Source organism: Humulus lupulus, chromosome X (assembly GCF_963169125.1).
Source record: "Humulus lupulus chromosome X, drHumLupu1.1, whole genome shotgun sequence".
Lineage (NCBI taxonomy): Eukaryota > Viridiplantae > Streptophyta > Magnoliopsida > Rosales > Cannabaceae > Humulus > Humulus lupulus.
In genome coordinates this window covers 194292829-194309731 of record NC_084802.1, presented here as the reverse complement: position 1 = coordinate 194309731, position 16903 = coordinate 194292829, and the positions used below count along the sequence as shown (strand labels likewise).

The following is a 16903-nucleotide window of genomic DNA, read 5'->3' as shown; positions in this document are numbered from 1 at the left end:
GAGAGCAGAGGGCCGATCTTGCTAGTGAGAGAGTGGTTGTCGTTGTGGTGAGAAGAGAGAGAGCAGAGGGTGGTGGTGGTCAACTATAGAGTGGTTGTCGTTGTGGTGAGGAGAGAGAGAGCAGAGGGTGGTGGTGGCCAACTATTTTTTTCTTACCTCTCATGGTTTACAAATTTTATACCTTATTTTAATAGAAAATAGTACAAAAACAGTAAATTTAAACAAGTTACTAGTTTTCAATTTTTCATTTACCCTTACTTTAATTTGGACAAATACCAACCATTAGATACCAAAAAACTCAATTTCTATTCGATCTAGCGATTATAGTATTCTTGAAGTTTTACATCTCTCAAAATGAGGCGAGGGACTTCATGATTGGCCTATAACATAAAACCCCAAAAAAAATTAAGTGTCCCGCTCTTCTTCACTGTACAACCCCCGCGCATTCCTTTTCTTCTCCTTCTTTTTCATTCCGCCAGCGACCCAAACGACTCCTCAACTACGGTCATGGAACTGACTCTCCCTTCTCAACTCTGGTCATGATAGTGCCGTCCTCAACTCTGCGCGACATCCTCAGCTTCACCAAGGCCGTCATTCGACAGCAGCTCCTTCCGTCAATTGTGGCAAAGGTGTGAATCGTATATGTTTCAGAGTATACGTTTATATATTTATTTCGTCTCTTCTGCTCTTCTGTCTCCCCTTCTTTTCCATAGTCCTACCTATCACTCTTTCATTCTTCGGCCCCTCCTTCTCCATCGCAGTTTTCTCCTCGACGAAGCCCCCTCTTCTCCGTTCTCTATGAGGTATATATGTTATTTGAGCATTTTTTAAGTATGATTTATTGTTTTCTCCATTAACAAATCCTACAAAGCTTTTAAACCACCAATTCATGTCCTTGGTTGTTTGGTGATATAACACTCTCTGTGCTCACTCAAATCCCCACCCCCTTTTGTCGAATCCACCCTCTCTCATAAAACCTAAATTCTAAAAATACCTGTCTTTCTCATCGTCAATGACGGTCACTCACCTCTGACTTTGGCCTCCTCTCCATCTAGGCCGACTCACTCTTAGCTACTACTCTCGATCCGGATCGATTTACAACTCAGCCACCTCGCTCATTCTTAGAAAACACTCTAGACTCACTCTGTTTCTCAATTTCACGTGGTCTTACCTAACACTTCCTGTAATGTATACACAATATATCTGAAATTGTTTTTGTATATATACACACACCCAAATTTATGAAACTTTATAAAATCCCCTTTATATGAAAACTCTGTCCATAATTATGTATATATACATATTTCATGTAATCGTATGTAATGGTCAATGCCCCATATATGTACTATTTTTATAGGTATGTATTTTCAGGTTGCAACAATATTTTCTATCGAAACTGCTCAATGGATCCATGTAGAGGCAAATAATTTTTATATGTTGCTTTATTTTGGTATTGCACTCCAGATGTTTGATGATTTGTCTAAACGAGCAACTATTTGTTAATATGTGTAGCTGGGATTCTAATATGCTATCTTAGAAGAAAAGAAGAATAAAGAGAGGATTAATTGTGTAGCTGGATTTATAGTTATATGATCTAAAAAATATCATGAATAGGTAGTTTTGATATAAGAACTGTAATAATAAAGATTTATATATGATCTAATGCTCTTATGTATTTGTATGCAGTTGTGTTAGCGGATTAATTGGAGGAAATATTATCAAAGAAAGTTAAGTATAATTAATTTCTTCTTATTGTTTATGTATAATCTTTCTAATTTCAGAAAAATTGAGGATGAGACTTGAGAATCTAGCTTGCAAGCTATGATTAAATGAGTTTCAAGTATGGTTCATAGTCTCTCTTTCTTTGTTTCTTCTTGGCTGGTTGTTTATTGAATACATTTTAGCACCCCTACTCTTTAAAAGGTTCACTTTCATAAAAAATAATAATAGTAAGTTATTTTTTAGCCTTTAACTGTCCATTGATGTTTTTATTTTCGTGTTGTTTTCTAGAAAGAACCAAATCAATAGTCTATTGGCAATAGGGATAGAGGAACTATCATTTTTATTTAACAAGAGAAGATAATATTCTGTTAGGAACTATCATGAGATATTGTTTATTTTTTCTATTGTTTTGAAAGCAGATTTTTAAATGGATTTGGTTCAGAATTAGCCTTAATATTAGTACTAATTTGAATTGTTTTAGTGGGACACTCCAAATTCCAATGAATAATCATTCCAAAAGCCTTGCTTTAATTTATGCATCACACGTAGGCAAATCCTGATGACTAATTATTTTATATACATGTATATATACATTACTTAAAAGGGGTGCGATCTAATTGCTATGTTTAATTTGTGATCATGTTCTTGACTCAATTGTGAGTCTGCTAATTACATGTTTTTTTTGGTTTGTCAAAGGACGGTGTACTAATATGATGACTGAGTTCTTTGACACTTTTTATGAGGAGAATATGTGATTTGGGGGACCATTTGTGTTCTTTCAGACACTCCCAGATTATGAAAGGCATAAAACGCAAGGAGTTGAGTTTAGTGCACCTGTACTAATTTTGACTTGATTTTCTAGTACCATAATTCTCAGACTAAAGATTTCTTGGTCTAAATCTATTACTAATTTTTAATATTTTAGTTTCATTAAGCTTTCTCTTTATCTCTACATATATATGATTGTATCATGCAAGTATCATCTTGATTGTGACTAAATATATGTGTGCCTTAACAATGGCCAGATAGATAGTGATGTCAGATTTGGTTAGCAAGGTTTATGTGTCTGTTGTGTGTCATTTATAAACTAGTTTCAGCCATATCAATTTCACTTTTTTTTTTTTACAATTATGATATTTGGATAGGAGAAATCTTTGAACTCAAAATTTATCTTTGTTTTGTTGGGATCATCTTGAGTCTCTCAAACAAAAATGAAGCAAGAACCACTTCTACTTTTGTAGTTGCACTTGGACACTGTTGAGGTGAAGTCGTATTCAGGCAAATCATTCTTTATTTTTACAGTTGTCTCATCTTTAATTTGTTTAGTTATTGCTCAATTTTGTTGCAATTAATAAAATATACGGGTGAATTAGTTAAATCTTAACAATTTTATTTATTTTAGTATATATATATAGTTAATTAAATATAGGGGTGAATTAGTTAAACGATGGGGAAGTTTTTTATGCTTTTGAAAACTCAGTAGATCCAAAACAATATGTAGAATTAATGATCAAACATTCTTTAATCTGTCTACATTCTTTTTTTATTTTTCTCCAAATGAATTTGTTAGAATTATGCAATGGCCATGGGTAATTTGATTTGTTTTAATATTTTTTTATCAAGTGTTTATACATTTTTGGACTTTGTGTTTTTTTCCATTATCTGTTTGGATTCGGTGTTTTGACAAATTACTTTTTGGACCATATGTTTTGTAAAATGGTTAAAATAGAACCCTAAACTTGTGAAAACTGTGTTGCTATATTTAATTTTTTCTTCATCAAAATTAAGTTTAGGGTTCTATTTTAACAATTTTACAAAATATAGGATCTAAAAAGTAATTTGTCAAAACACAGGGTCCAAACAGGTAATGAGGAAAAATACAGAGTCTAAAAAAGTATAAACCCTTTTATCAATCTCATATATTAATTCGACTCATGTAATGAATTTTGTTTTGGTGTGACGGGAAGAATTCTTACACAAAGGATGAGATAAATGAAGTACATGAAGAATCAACACAATGCGTCATGGATTTGATGAGTACTATATAGGTTTACCCACTTTTGTTAACTTAGACTTTTAAGGAGATATACTTACATTTTTAATTTAGACTTTCTAGGAGATACACATACTTTTGTTGTCTAACTATAGTTACAATCCTTAAATGAGTCATTTATAATCAACATAAGGCTCATTATTTTAGATATTTCGTTCAAATTCTAGTATTTTATATTATTGTGATATTTGTTTTATTTAGTTTGTTTGTATAAAAAGCTAGATTTTTTGGGCATAATACACTTTTTAATGAGAAAAAACACCATAAGTCGTTTCTCCTAAAACTCACAATGGATGTTGATACCACAAGTCAATGTTCGACTGACTTACCATGTTTTACATCAAAGGTTGGTGTGCAATTGACCTATCATGGTTTACACCAGAGGTCGGTGTGTAACCAACCTACCATGTCTTATACCAGAGGTTGATGTGCAACCGACCTACCATGTCTTACACCAGAGGTTGGTTTGGCACTAACTGACTTACCATGTTTCTACATCATAAGTCACTGCATGGGCAGTCGGTTCCCAATCGACTTATGAACGTTCAGAAGTCAGTTTTTAACAGAATTATCATGTAGTTTTTGCAGTATTGTTCGTTTTGTCTAGATACATTGTTATCTGTCTTGATAGATATATCATCTGTCTTAACATGTTATGAATAGACTCACAAATTTTTCTAATTAAAGAACATTGCAAGTCTTTTGTTGGTTACTGCAACTTTTCATGGAGTTTCTTTGGACAACTATACAACTTCAAATATCAGTCAAAGCTCATAGAATATCTCGCCTCTTTCATTCCTTATTTCTTGCAATTTATTATTTCATTGAGAGAGTTATTTTTTAGAGATTAAAATATGATTTTAATGTCACTTGGGGCTAGCTCAGGTGGTTGGGTGTGTGAATGTGTGGGAATGGACAAGGGTTCAATTCCCCATTGTATCAAAAAAAAAAAAAAAAAAAGAAGAAGAAAGGATTCGTTAATCTAGTTTTTAGGTGTAGCGTTGCATCCTTCTGTATACATCTATTTCTTAAGAAAGCACATGCCATTCATTGTTAATGAGTTCTATAAAGTCTTTAGGAAAAAAATTATTCAAGCTTATCTTTGGGAGGAAGAAAGCTCACATCTTCGCGAGAAAATCGTTCATCAACCTTTGAAGGAAGTTCAAGAGTGTTAGTGATATTCACTTATGTTGACTCTCGATTTGGTCAACGACACAGAGTCACAAAAAACGATAGGAAGTAAAGAATTGAATGCAAGAATGTAAATGACACAATGATTTTATAGTGGTTCGCCTCCAAAGATTGGTAATAACCTACGTCCACTTAGTATTTTATTAATGTAAAAGAATTCCAAAACCTGCGATCAGTGAACAAGGGTTCACTGAGTTTCACAAACCTTGAAAATAGATACAAGTACTGTGTATAAAATCACTATTTCTCTCTGAATACCAAGTATGCACCTGCTATAAATGAATCATATGAGTCCTATTTATAGGCTCATGGATGTACATATGGGCTTATGGGCCATGTTTAACTGACGTTAAACAATAACATAAATAATGATATTTACATTTAAATTAGTAAATATCTATGAAAGATCTAACTTATAATTGTTTCTGAGCGTTTGTCTCGGTCCCACGAGCAGCTTTGGTCGTATGTTTTTGCACCCCTTCTTTTCTTGCTCCTCAGCATTTTCCTTTCCCTTATCGAGCAACTTAATTTCTTCTTGACACTTTGATCATCGATTGACCAGACCTTCATTAATAATAACCATGTGCTGCTCATGTGCCTCTCTAACATGCCACGTTATCATGCAAATATTTTGGGAAATATTTTCCCCTAAGTTTATTTTAATGCGAACAACATTTAATAAACTTACTCAACCAACATTCCTGCTGACCTGTCACATCCGACTGTACTTACTTTCTCGAAAAAGTAAGTAATCATAACCTTTTCATTTTCCCAAAAACAATTTGACGGTTATTACGATTTTTCATGCATCAAAACCCTACTTTCATCATTACTCATCAGAAATATCACGAGCAGTATAAATGCAAGCCCCTTCACTCCTTTTAACATTTACCCAAATTTTCTCTTTCCTCGAGAACTCTTGGAACTCTCTCAAAACTGCCAAGATTTTTCAGTGCAATCCGAAGCTTTGGAGCAATTTCGAGCAATTTCTCTGTGATTTCTTCAACAATCTTCATTCCAAGTAAGTTTTTGAGCAACCTCTTCAGATTTTGTAGAAATTTGCCTATATTATGGCTATAATTTGTCTATTTTCATAAGTGGTTTCGCACTGTTCTTGGTGAGTCTTTGGGAAAATCAAGTTTAGGCAAAAAAACACCTAGAAATACTATGCTAAAATAGGTATTTTAGACAATATAGTGCATAAAACAATGATTAGGAGGAGTATTTGGGTTTGTTTACACAGATTTTGGGTCCGAAATTGAAGTGAAAATTCAATTTTGGGTATTTCGGAAAAATTGAGTTGAAAAGTTTGTGAAGTTGAAAAGTTTTTTGAAAAAAACTTTTTAGTTTCACTTTTTAATCTGTTTTTCCAACTTGCTCATAGGTTTTTTGTATTTGTACTCAGGTACTGCTGGTCGGATAAAAGCTTAACTTTTATCTACGAGCAACATTATCCTTTTTTTTCCTTTTGTTTTTCTTTCTCTATTGGTCGTAAATTCTCACTTCCCCCTATTATTCTCAGTTATTCATGCACGATCCATGGGGATGTGAGAAGCCAATAGACAAAGAGCTTTTGAATCTGCTATTTGAAGACGCAGAACTGCGTACTTTACCTGTTCCAACAAATATGACATCACCAGTATCATCGAACAACTATCCCGCTGCTAGGCCCTCCATGCCGCAAGTTAAACAGGTTGCTCATAGGAGGAAGAAAATTCCTGACCCTCACATTGGCCAGTACGCGGCCAATGCTGAAGGACCATCTACAACCAACCGACCCACCGCACCTGAGCAGCCTCCGGAGATCCTCCTTTACCGCTCCCTTGTAAAAGAAGTCGCAAAAAAAGATATACCATGGTATGTTGCCCCTCCTAGCATTATATTGAGCATGATGGTGGCCAAATATCCCAAGAAGTACGGCCTCCCTGGGATTACACTCTTCAAGACAACCCGCGACCAGAGGGAAAACGTGGTCGTAGGTGCTTACAATGCCTGGTCGAGATATCACATCGAGGCAGGGGCTACTCTGCCTCTGCACGAATACTTTCGAGGAGTGGCAAACTACTTCGACATTTCTCCCTTCCAAATCACACCAAATGAGTATAGAGTATTATCAGCACCCTACATTCTTTACCATCTCAAGGAATGGCCCGTACCCACTCCTCATGAAATCAACTATTAGTTTGATTTGAAATCCAATCCCAACCAGAACAACACTGGGTTCTTCCACTTTTTCCATTAGGAATCTGCTCGTACCTTCCTGACAGACATCACCTACAAGTTCAACATGGGCAAGTATTTCCAAGAATATTTTCTCACAATCGACCTTGTAGCGGAAAACCTGTTCTTCACCTGGGGAGGTAATCGCCATCGAAAAAAGCATCAATGAGCTGGTTACTGAGAATAACCTAAGGCTGGTCGACCTTTTAGAGCCTCACCAAGTGGTGAAAGAAACGACTGCTGGGAGTGCTACAAGAGAAGGCACTGAGGAGGCCTCCCAACCCCAAGAAATTTCCTAACCACTCAGGCGCCAACCGACGACTGGGGTTACCATAAGAGAGTCGGTACCCTCCCTTCGACCAGGCATCCCCCCTTCCCATGGGAAGGGAAAACAAAAACTTTCCAACCATCCTGGTCGAGGATGCGACTCATCCGGGGACAAGAATGGTATGGATTATTCACCTCTCTTAAATACGTTGCCCATTCCTATTAGTATGTTCGACAAGAATGACAACTTTATCTTTCCAACGAGTATCTTTAACCCAGATTTCTTTGAGAAGGATAATCTTTGTAGCAGTGATAAATTAGATAAAGTAACGACCAATAGCTTTAGTTCGAGTACAATACTTAGAATTTTCTCTTGTCGATCTCTATAAACCCTTGTGGACACTTTAACTAACTTTGTTTGTCTCTTTTTCAGTCATGCAGGCGAACAATGCTTTTGACATTTACGCCTCAAGAGGCAAAACCACTGGCTCGAAGAAGTCAAGCAGGAGAGAAGCTGGTGGTACCAGTGGGGAACCTTTGAGCAAGAAGTTTTGATCAACATAGACTCCTCTTCATAACAGGTCAACTACACCTTCTCCATCCTCTCAACCTGAGTCCTCCACCGAGCAGGCAGTAGATATTGTGGTGGGCGAAATGTTGTCCAATGCCTCTTGCTCCACCATTGACAAGCTGCAAAAGATATCCAAACACCGACTCAGTAAAGAAGCCTTCACTTCTCTTCCCTCGTTGAAAATTGACCAGGTTATTGGTCGTTGTTTCAACGAACTGCTCGCTATAAGTCCCTTCTATCTTGCACATCTGATTGAGAATAATATTTTTTCCTTCACTAATATTACTTTTATGTTGTTCGTAGGCTCTTCTGACTTAGAACAATGGTGGCGTCGCTCTGAAGAGGACAACTCTAAATTCTTCTAGGAGCTAAGGGCAGCTGAGGACCGAATCAAGGCTCGCGATGAGGAGCTCAAGGCCCGTGTCGAAGAACTTAAAAAGACCAAGGAGGACCTAGACAAAGTTGTAGCCTTAATAGAGAAGTACAAAATTGCGTCCAAGGCCAATCATGATGAGGCGATCAAGCTCTAGGATGATCTAGTCACCAGTCAGAAAGAGGCTAATGAGCTCGAGGAGAAAGTGAAGCAACTCGAGGATATTAATGCGAGCAACCTCGAGAGGTTTCAAGGTGCACCTTCCCCTGTTTCTACATGTTCTGGAAAAATATTCAAGGTGCCAACTTTGATTATCTCCCTGAACATATAAGAGAAATCGAGATTGCTCGATGCACTGCTCGACTGGAAGAGGAGAAGAATGCCCCTACCTCTCCTGAGATTTCCTTGGCCACAAGCATTAATGGAGGAGAAGAGGAAGTCGGAATAACCGTCGACCAATAGCCCCATCAAGACCCTCCTACTCAGTGATCAAATTTTTATATGTAACTAGAACACCCGAACAGTTTGTTCGCGGTGTTAAGACAATTTGCTGCCTAAGGCAGCTTTATTTACTTTTAATATTTTCAATTACATCCGATCAGAAAATGCTCGCGGTGTAAAGATATTTCATTTTGATATTACAACTTTTATTATAATATCTGCTCATATGACCGAACCTAGCATAACATTTTATTATTTCATAAAATCTACCATAAATTTTGAAAAATACTTTTAAGTGTCGTAGTGTGATTTCTCTTATTTTTCTCGTGTGTTTACATATGTTTATAATATAATTTGCTCACTTAGTATCTTATATTCCTCCCAAGTGATTGATAAGTTTTAAGGTTCTCGTTCACTTGTCATTGACCAATAACTGTTTGAACATTACTGCTCGCGTACTTATAAAAAATCAATGATAATATAGCAAAACAACACACACAATGAGCAAATAATTGTAATAAATAAAATAATTGGCAAGAATAATTGGCTGCGCACAGTTTCTTTTATTTCTCGTAAAAATGGACAAAAATTCGTGTCTGTACGAGTGATCAAAAATTGATCTTACACTTACAAGCGACCAGCCATCTAACTGGCCAGCCCTTGTTCAAAAACTTGTAAAAAGTAAAATTAATACAAGCCAAATCTTTAAAAAGATATGTTCACTGATAATACTTGCACAAGTGTTCTCCATTCCAATAGCAAGGAACGAGATCTTCGTTTAAGCGAGCAAGTTTGTATGTGCCTGGTTGAAGAATTTCTTCAATTTGATACAGACCCTCCTAGTTTGGTCCAAGCTCTCCAGCAGCCTGATTGCGAGTGTTGAGGAAAACTCTTCTAAGTACCAAGTCTCCTACGTCAAACTTTATTTCGCATACTTTAGAGTTACAATATCGAGCGAACTTTTGCTGGTAGGCTGCAACTCATAGTTGGGTTTGCTAGCGCCTTTCATTAACCAAGTCCAAAGATTCCATTAATAATTAGTTATTCGTATTCTGGTCGTATGTTATCCTTCTATGCGAGGGTGGATCTAACTCAACTGGTAACATGGCCTCATACCCATATGCTAAAAAAAATGGCGTATGGCTAGTTGATGTTCGGTGTGTTGTTGTATACGACTAGGGTGCATCGGGTAATTGTTCTGGCCTTGCTCCATTTGCCTCTTCGAGCCTTTTCTTCAGTATGTCCTTCAGAGTTTTGTTTACAGCTTCTATCTGTTCGTTGGCTTGTGGATGGGAAACTTATGAAAAGCTCTTCATTATGCATGTCATTCCCAGAAATCAGTAAATAAGTCACTGTCAAATTGTGTGCCATTATCTTATACAGTCTTTTTTGGCAATCCATATCGGCATACATTGTTTTTGACAACGAAATCCAGTACTTTCTTGGTCGTAATTGTTGCGAGCGGCTTAGCTTCTGCCCACTTTGTGAAGTAGTCTAAAGTAACTACTATATACTTGACATTCCCTTTTCCTGTAGGCAAAGATTCGATCAGGTCTATTCCCCAAAATGTGAATGGCCATGGGTTTTGCCTCTGTTTAAGCTCATTTGGGGTTTTTCGGTGTATGCTGGAGAATTTTTTGGCATTTATCACACTTCTTAACAAATTCCATAGAATCCTCGATCATAGTAGGCCAGAAATACCCTTACCAAAGAATCTTTTTTTACAAACTTTGCCCCTCAGCCTGGTCTCCACAGAACCCTTCATGTACTTCTCGCATCATTTCCTTAGCTTTTTCCTTGAAAATACATCTCAACAAGGGCATAGAATATCCTCGTCGATACAGGATTCTATCGAGCAAGATAAAATGAGTTGATTGCCTTTGTAGTGTTTTTGCCTTATTTCTGTTTGTAGGTAACCATCCCTATTTGAGATATTGAATGATAGGAGTCATCCAAGTGTCGGATACTTGTATTACTATGGAGGATTCTTCTACTTGAATGATGGGAGCTGACAAACGCTCAATTGGTACTATACTCAAAGTGTCAGTGTCTTTGGTGCTTGCTAATTTGGCTAAGGCATCGGTGTTGGACTGGTCGCGAGGAACTTGTTGTAAAGTATACTTTTCAAACTGTTCTAGCAAGTCTTTTGCCTTGTTTAGATACGCAACCATCTTAAGACCCCTGGCCTAATCTTCTCCGATGATTTGATTAACAACTAGCTGAGAGTCGTTGTATATCTCTGGTGACTTTACATTCATATCTTTGGCTAGTCTCAAACCAGCGAGAAACAATTCGTACTTGACTTCATTGTTGGAGGCAGTAAAGTTGAATCTTATTGCGCAGTGAAACTGATGCCCTTCGGGGGTTATTAGAATCAATCTTGCCCTCGAGTTATGCTCATTTAATGATCCATCCACGAACAGTCTCTAGGCGTGAGCTTTGTCTTGGACTCCAGGCTCTATAGTCGGCTCGTTGGTTGGGAGTCTGGTGAATTCGACTACAAAGTCTGTTAAGGCTTGTCCCTTTATGGTTGCTCGTGGTGCATAGGAAATTTCGACCTGCCCTAGCTCAACTGCCCATTTCAGTAGTCGACCAGTGGCTTCTAGTTTTTGCAAGACTTGCCGTAGTGACTGGTCGGTAAAAACTACTATGGGGTGAGCTTGAAAGTAGGGTCGCAATTTTCTTAATGACAATATCAAGCAATAAGCCAAGTTCTCTATAGTCAGATAATGTAACTCGGCTCCCACCAGCCTTTTATTTATATAGTATACTTCCTTCTAAATGTTGTCTTCTTCCCTAATCAAAACAGTAATGGCAGCATATTCTGTTATTGCTAGGTAGATGTACATAGTTTCTCCTTCGACCGACTTGGATAGAATGGGCGGTTGCGACATATGGTCCTTTAGTGCCTGAAAATCCTATTCGCACTCTTCTGTCCATTCGAGCTTTTTGTTTCATCTATGTAGATTAAAAAACAAGACGCATTTGTCTGTAGACTTAGATATAAATCTACTCAGAGCTGCAATTCTTCCTGTTAGACTTTGTACATCTGTAATTTTGGCTGGTGACTGCATCTCGATCAGCGCTTGAATTTTTTCGGGATTGACTTCGAGTCCTCACAAGTTTACTATGAATCCCAAAAATTTTCCTATTCCGACTCTAAAGGAACACTTAAGGGGATTAAGCTTCATCTAATATTTATTCAAGATGTTGAAGCATTCCTGTAGGTCCTTGACGTGCTCACCAGCTTTTTTTGACTTAACCAACATATCATCAACGTAAACCTCCATGTTATTGTTGATCTAGTGTTTGAACATGTAGTTTACTAGTCCTTAGTAAGTCGCACCAACATTTTTAAAACCAAAGGGCATTACTTTGTAATAATAAAGTCTCGTATTTGTTCGAAAGCTGGTGTGTTCCTCATCAGGTGGATGCATACTAATTTGATTGTAGCCGGAGTATGCATCCATGAATGATAAAATTTCATGCCCTGATGTGGCATCGACCACCTGGTCGATCCATGGAAGTGGGAAAAAATCTTTTGTGCAGGCTGTATTAAGGCCTGTGAAATCTACACAAGTCCTCCATTTACCATTCGGTTTAGGGAGTAATACGGGATAAGAGACCCAAGATGGATAAAACCCTACCCTGATGAATCAATGTTCCTTTAGCTTCCCGACTTATTCTTTCAAAGCTTTAGACCTGTCTTTGTCGAGCAGCCTTCTTTTTTGTTGTACTGGTGGGTGGTTTTTGTCTATGTTCAGAACATGGCTAATAATTGTCGGGTCAATTCCAACCATGTCTTTATGCGACCAGGAAAAGACCTCCTAGTTCTTCCTCAAAAACTCCACAATCTTTTCTTCAATTGTTGTCTCTAACTTTTTACTGACTTTCACAACTCTGGTCGGATCTTTTTCTTCTAGTTGTACCTCCTTGAGGTCCTTCACGGGTCCAATACTTAAAAAAAAAAAAATCCCCAAAGAGAGGATCTAAGTCTCTATCCTCATTTTGGGAAACACCTTATTTGGTGACTTGTTCACCTGATTGTACATGTGACTCGTTTACCAATATCAACCTTTTTTCTACTCTGCTCCTCGATCCGCACTTTCTCACTTTTGTTATTTAGGAGTTATAAGCCTCTCACTGGTTTCCTAACATGCACCCAATGTTTTGAATAGTGCCCTTAAAAGAATTGTAGTTGATAAATGTTTTAAATGAAATAAATAATTGAATTGAATTGAATTATTATTTATATATATACAATGTCTAATATTATGCTGATAATATTAAGTAAATATCACAAAATTCCAAAGTTTATCTATGTGGTCTTAATCTCATATTGGTATGAGAGGATCGATATTAAGATAATAAACTTAAAACAGTTCGTAGTAAAATAAGGTTATGGAATATTTAGATTAATTACTGCTAGTACGGTTCGCTAGTATTATGAATATAAGTGACCTAGATCCAGGTCACTAGTGTAGTATGACACTTTAGTGAAGGTACTTTGTATATAGTGATATATAGAACTGGACCAGATATGATTTGTTAATACTTGTTTAAACACCGTTTCATAGTATTAATCAAACACATCAAACAATGATCATATACACAATGATCTTAATCCTGAGGTTACTATGAACTCCTATATATGTCATCTGATCCTTTGATTCATCAGTTAAGATTTGTCAGAATGATCAAGCTAAGAACAATTGTTTTGGGAACTCAATGATATATATGGCTGGGGACGTAGTTTAACAGATATGAAATTTATACCTTCTTATAGATTGAATAATGGTTCTCTATTGGGTTGACTTTTGGAACTGAAAAGGTTATGAACGCTCACGTCGCAAACTTGTTGTGACACAACCTTCACTAGTAAAGTCAATGATACTTTAGGAATAAGATATTACTAAAGAGGTAAAACGATAATTTTATTCCCTTTTAATTATGAACCATTAACAGAGGATTAACATTGTATGTAATGATTATATCAATATACACTTTATTCTTTAATAAATAATAAAGTACTCAGTAAATATATGTCTATAATTATCAAGAGTTCAATCTCATATTTATAGTGGAGTAGTCATGAGATTAATAAATATGATTATTTAATCAAAGAGCTTTGATTAATAATCTAATATTTATTGGAGCTTGATATTATAGGTCCATAGTGTGGCTCTATCAACACCATATCAAGGTAAGAGTTGATACAAGAGTAAAACTGTAATTTGGGAATTTGAGAAAATTTTTGTTCTTTGGGTCAAGTATACAATTATATGATAATTGAGATTAAATAATTAATTTGGAATTAATTATTAATTTTCGAAAATATATTTATTAATTTAAATATATAATTTTTGAAATTCTTATAAATAAATAAAATTTTGAAATTAATTATTTTATTTGAGTGGGAGAAAAATAAAATTGGTAAGTCAAAAATAGTTTTTGATTTATTGAATTTAAAATTTAAATTTTGAAATATAATTGTCATCTTTTCCTTAAAAAGATAAATACCTTATTTTGTGGAATATTGATTTTAATTAAATAAATAAATAAAATGCAATATCCCTGAAAATGGAATAGCAGTTCACGCATGACATAGTCCAGAGACTGTGCCATGCATGTACCAATTGCACTGATAATATGTTACAAGGTGTGACAAATCACATTTGTGTGACAAATCACATTTTGTCACATTATTTAATCTAATATTATATTATATGAAATAATATAACATTCCCCCACTAGATTAAATAATCACTTTTTGTAACACTTATTTAATCAATCAAACATTATATTAAAATATAATATTCCCCCACTTGATTAAATAATCACTCTCTATAGAAACCTTTGCATTTGTGCATAAAGTAAAATGTCTTTCGACTTGAATTTTACCTTAGTGTAATTATCACAAAGTTTGTTGAAATTTTGGTTGCCGAAGCATTGAACCACTATCCCTTGATAACAAACTGGTGATAACACACACACTTTTGCTATGTTCACTTGAGACCTCAATGTCTCGCTTTTGCACCGTTAATGGCCATGTGCACATTCCATTCATAGAGTTTTCTTGAGAATGACTCCCAATTCTCATGAGCGGCGGCACCACCCCTAGGTCTATATAGGTAGAACTCTTACAGTATTTTGTTACCCTAAAATACTTGTCTTTTCAAGACAGAGTTCTATTAAAAAACTTTTCGGTTTTAACCCTCATTTTGGTAACACACTAGTACTCATATCTCAGATGGGACAAAATTTGAGTACTACTATCTATTCACTTGATTGACTTGTTATTACCTATTGAACCTAATACTAGTTTGGTTACTAGTATTAAGATAGGTTACCATCAACCGTGAATCTCTTTAGGGAGTCTAAGTCCCACCCCTTGAAATGTAGAAATGATTCCATTTGAATCTTTTTTTTTTCTCATGTATGCATAGTTAGACACTCTCATTATTTTATTCAAACTTTGTTGCTAGCCATAGTTTGATTAAAATAGTTACCTCTTTAAAATAGTGATTTTGACCATAGTCAACACCCCCACTATTTTATAGTTTAATATCCAAGATAAACATTTGAATATTAATTCTAGAAACCTCTTTGTTTCTAAAATTCTCCTTTATGTTTTAAATTGATTCATCCTTGAATCAAAATATTACAAACAGTAACTTTAGACGCCAAACATGTCTAGATTTATCCATTCTATATATAGCGAATGTGATTTAGAATGTGGAATTCCAAATCACCTAATTGATAGGATGACCAAATTAATCAATTGATTAACAACAAAATAAATTGATTAACTTTAGAGCATCACCCCCACATTTCTCACATAGTGATAATAAAATACCACTTTAAAATAGAAATCTCTTTATTTCTAATAAGTCATTTATCCTCCAAGATAAATCTAGACCTATGATTCTCAAAGTTCATCATGAGTCCTTAAGCTTCATGATAAACACTCAATAGATCAAGATAAAAAACATCAATGTTTATCTTGATTCATTTACTTGCTAAAGCAATGCACACTTATTTGAAAGTAACTTTCACTTAGTTGCTTTCTTTTATATATTTCACAAAATAAAATGTGAACACAAGTGTAATGTGAGAATTTCTCAAACAAATAATCACATTATGAAATAATAGGTCTACACACTTACCTATTATTTTAAGAAGTTCATTTTGAAACTTTGTTAATGTCTCACACAAATGTCTCATAGCAAAATAAAGAATCATCATAGAATAATACTTTAATTTTATTGATAGCTTTCAAGAGTACAAGCTTTATTACAAAATAACAATTTTCCCAATAAGGCACATAAACATGGTAATCATGCTAGGATCTCTTCTTCCTTTTCTATAGCATTTTCCTCACTCTCATGTGGGTCCTTTCGGTACCTACACACGAGAGCATAGTGCCCAGGTTTTCCACAAACAAAACAATGACCTCTCACGTCTTTGAATTGTCCATGATCTTTCTTTGGACCTAAAGGGTTCCCACTACCCCTTTTGTTGTTGTTGTTGCCCTTTGGATGCTTGTGTGAAACTGCATTGGCCTTGGAAGTCTCATCTTTAGACTCATTCACACCCTTGTCTCTTATTCTTGATTCCTCTTCAATTCTAATGTGTTTTTGGATCTCTTCCAAAGTGTAATCCTCATTCTTATGGAGGATTCTTTTCCTATAGCTCCTCCAAGTTGGTGGTAATTTTGCCACTATTGCACCAACTTGGAAGGCCTCGGGAAGCTCAATCTTGAGAACTTTCAACTTGTTCACAATCACTTATAACTCATGAATTTGAGGTAAAAGAGTTTTCCCATCAATGAAAGAAAATTCAAAATATTGAGAAATTAAGAATTTTCTTGTACCTTCTTCCTCAGCCTTGTACTTACTCTCCAAGGCATCCCAAATCTCCTTCGCAGATTTGGTATTGGTATAGAGATCATATAGCCTATCGGATAGGGCATTAAGGATATGACCCCTACAAAGAAGGTTGTCCTCTTCTCTCTTCCTTATTTTCTCCACCTCTTCGGGAGTGTCTTTGTCAGATGGCTCGGCTA

The 16903-nt window shown here is 35.7% G+C and overlaps 1 long non-coding RNA gene across 1 annotated transcript; it reads left to right on the top strand.

Moving 5' to 3' along the window:
- The first annotated feature begins 368 nt into the window (after window positions 1–368).
- LOC133804069 (uncharacterized) lies at window positions 369–3015 on the top strand. The gene is made up of 2 exons (XR_009878286.1): window positions 369–629; window positions 1687–3015. It is a non-coding gene; the product is annotated as an uncharacterized LOC133804069 (long non-coding RNA).
- Window positions 3016–16903: the final 13888 nt, after the last annotated feature.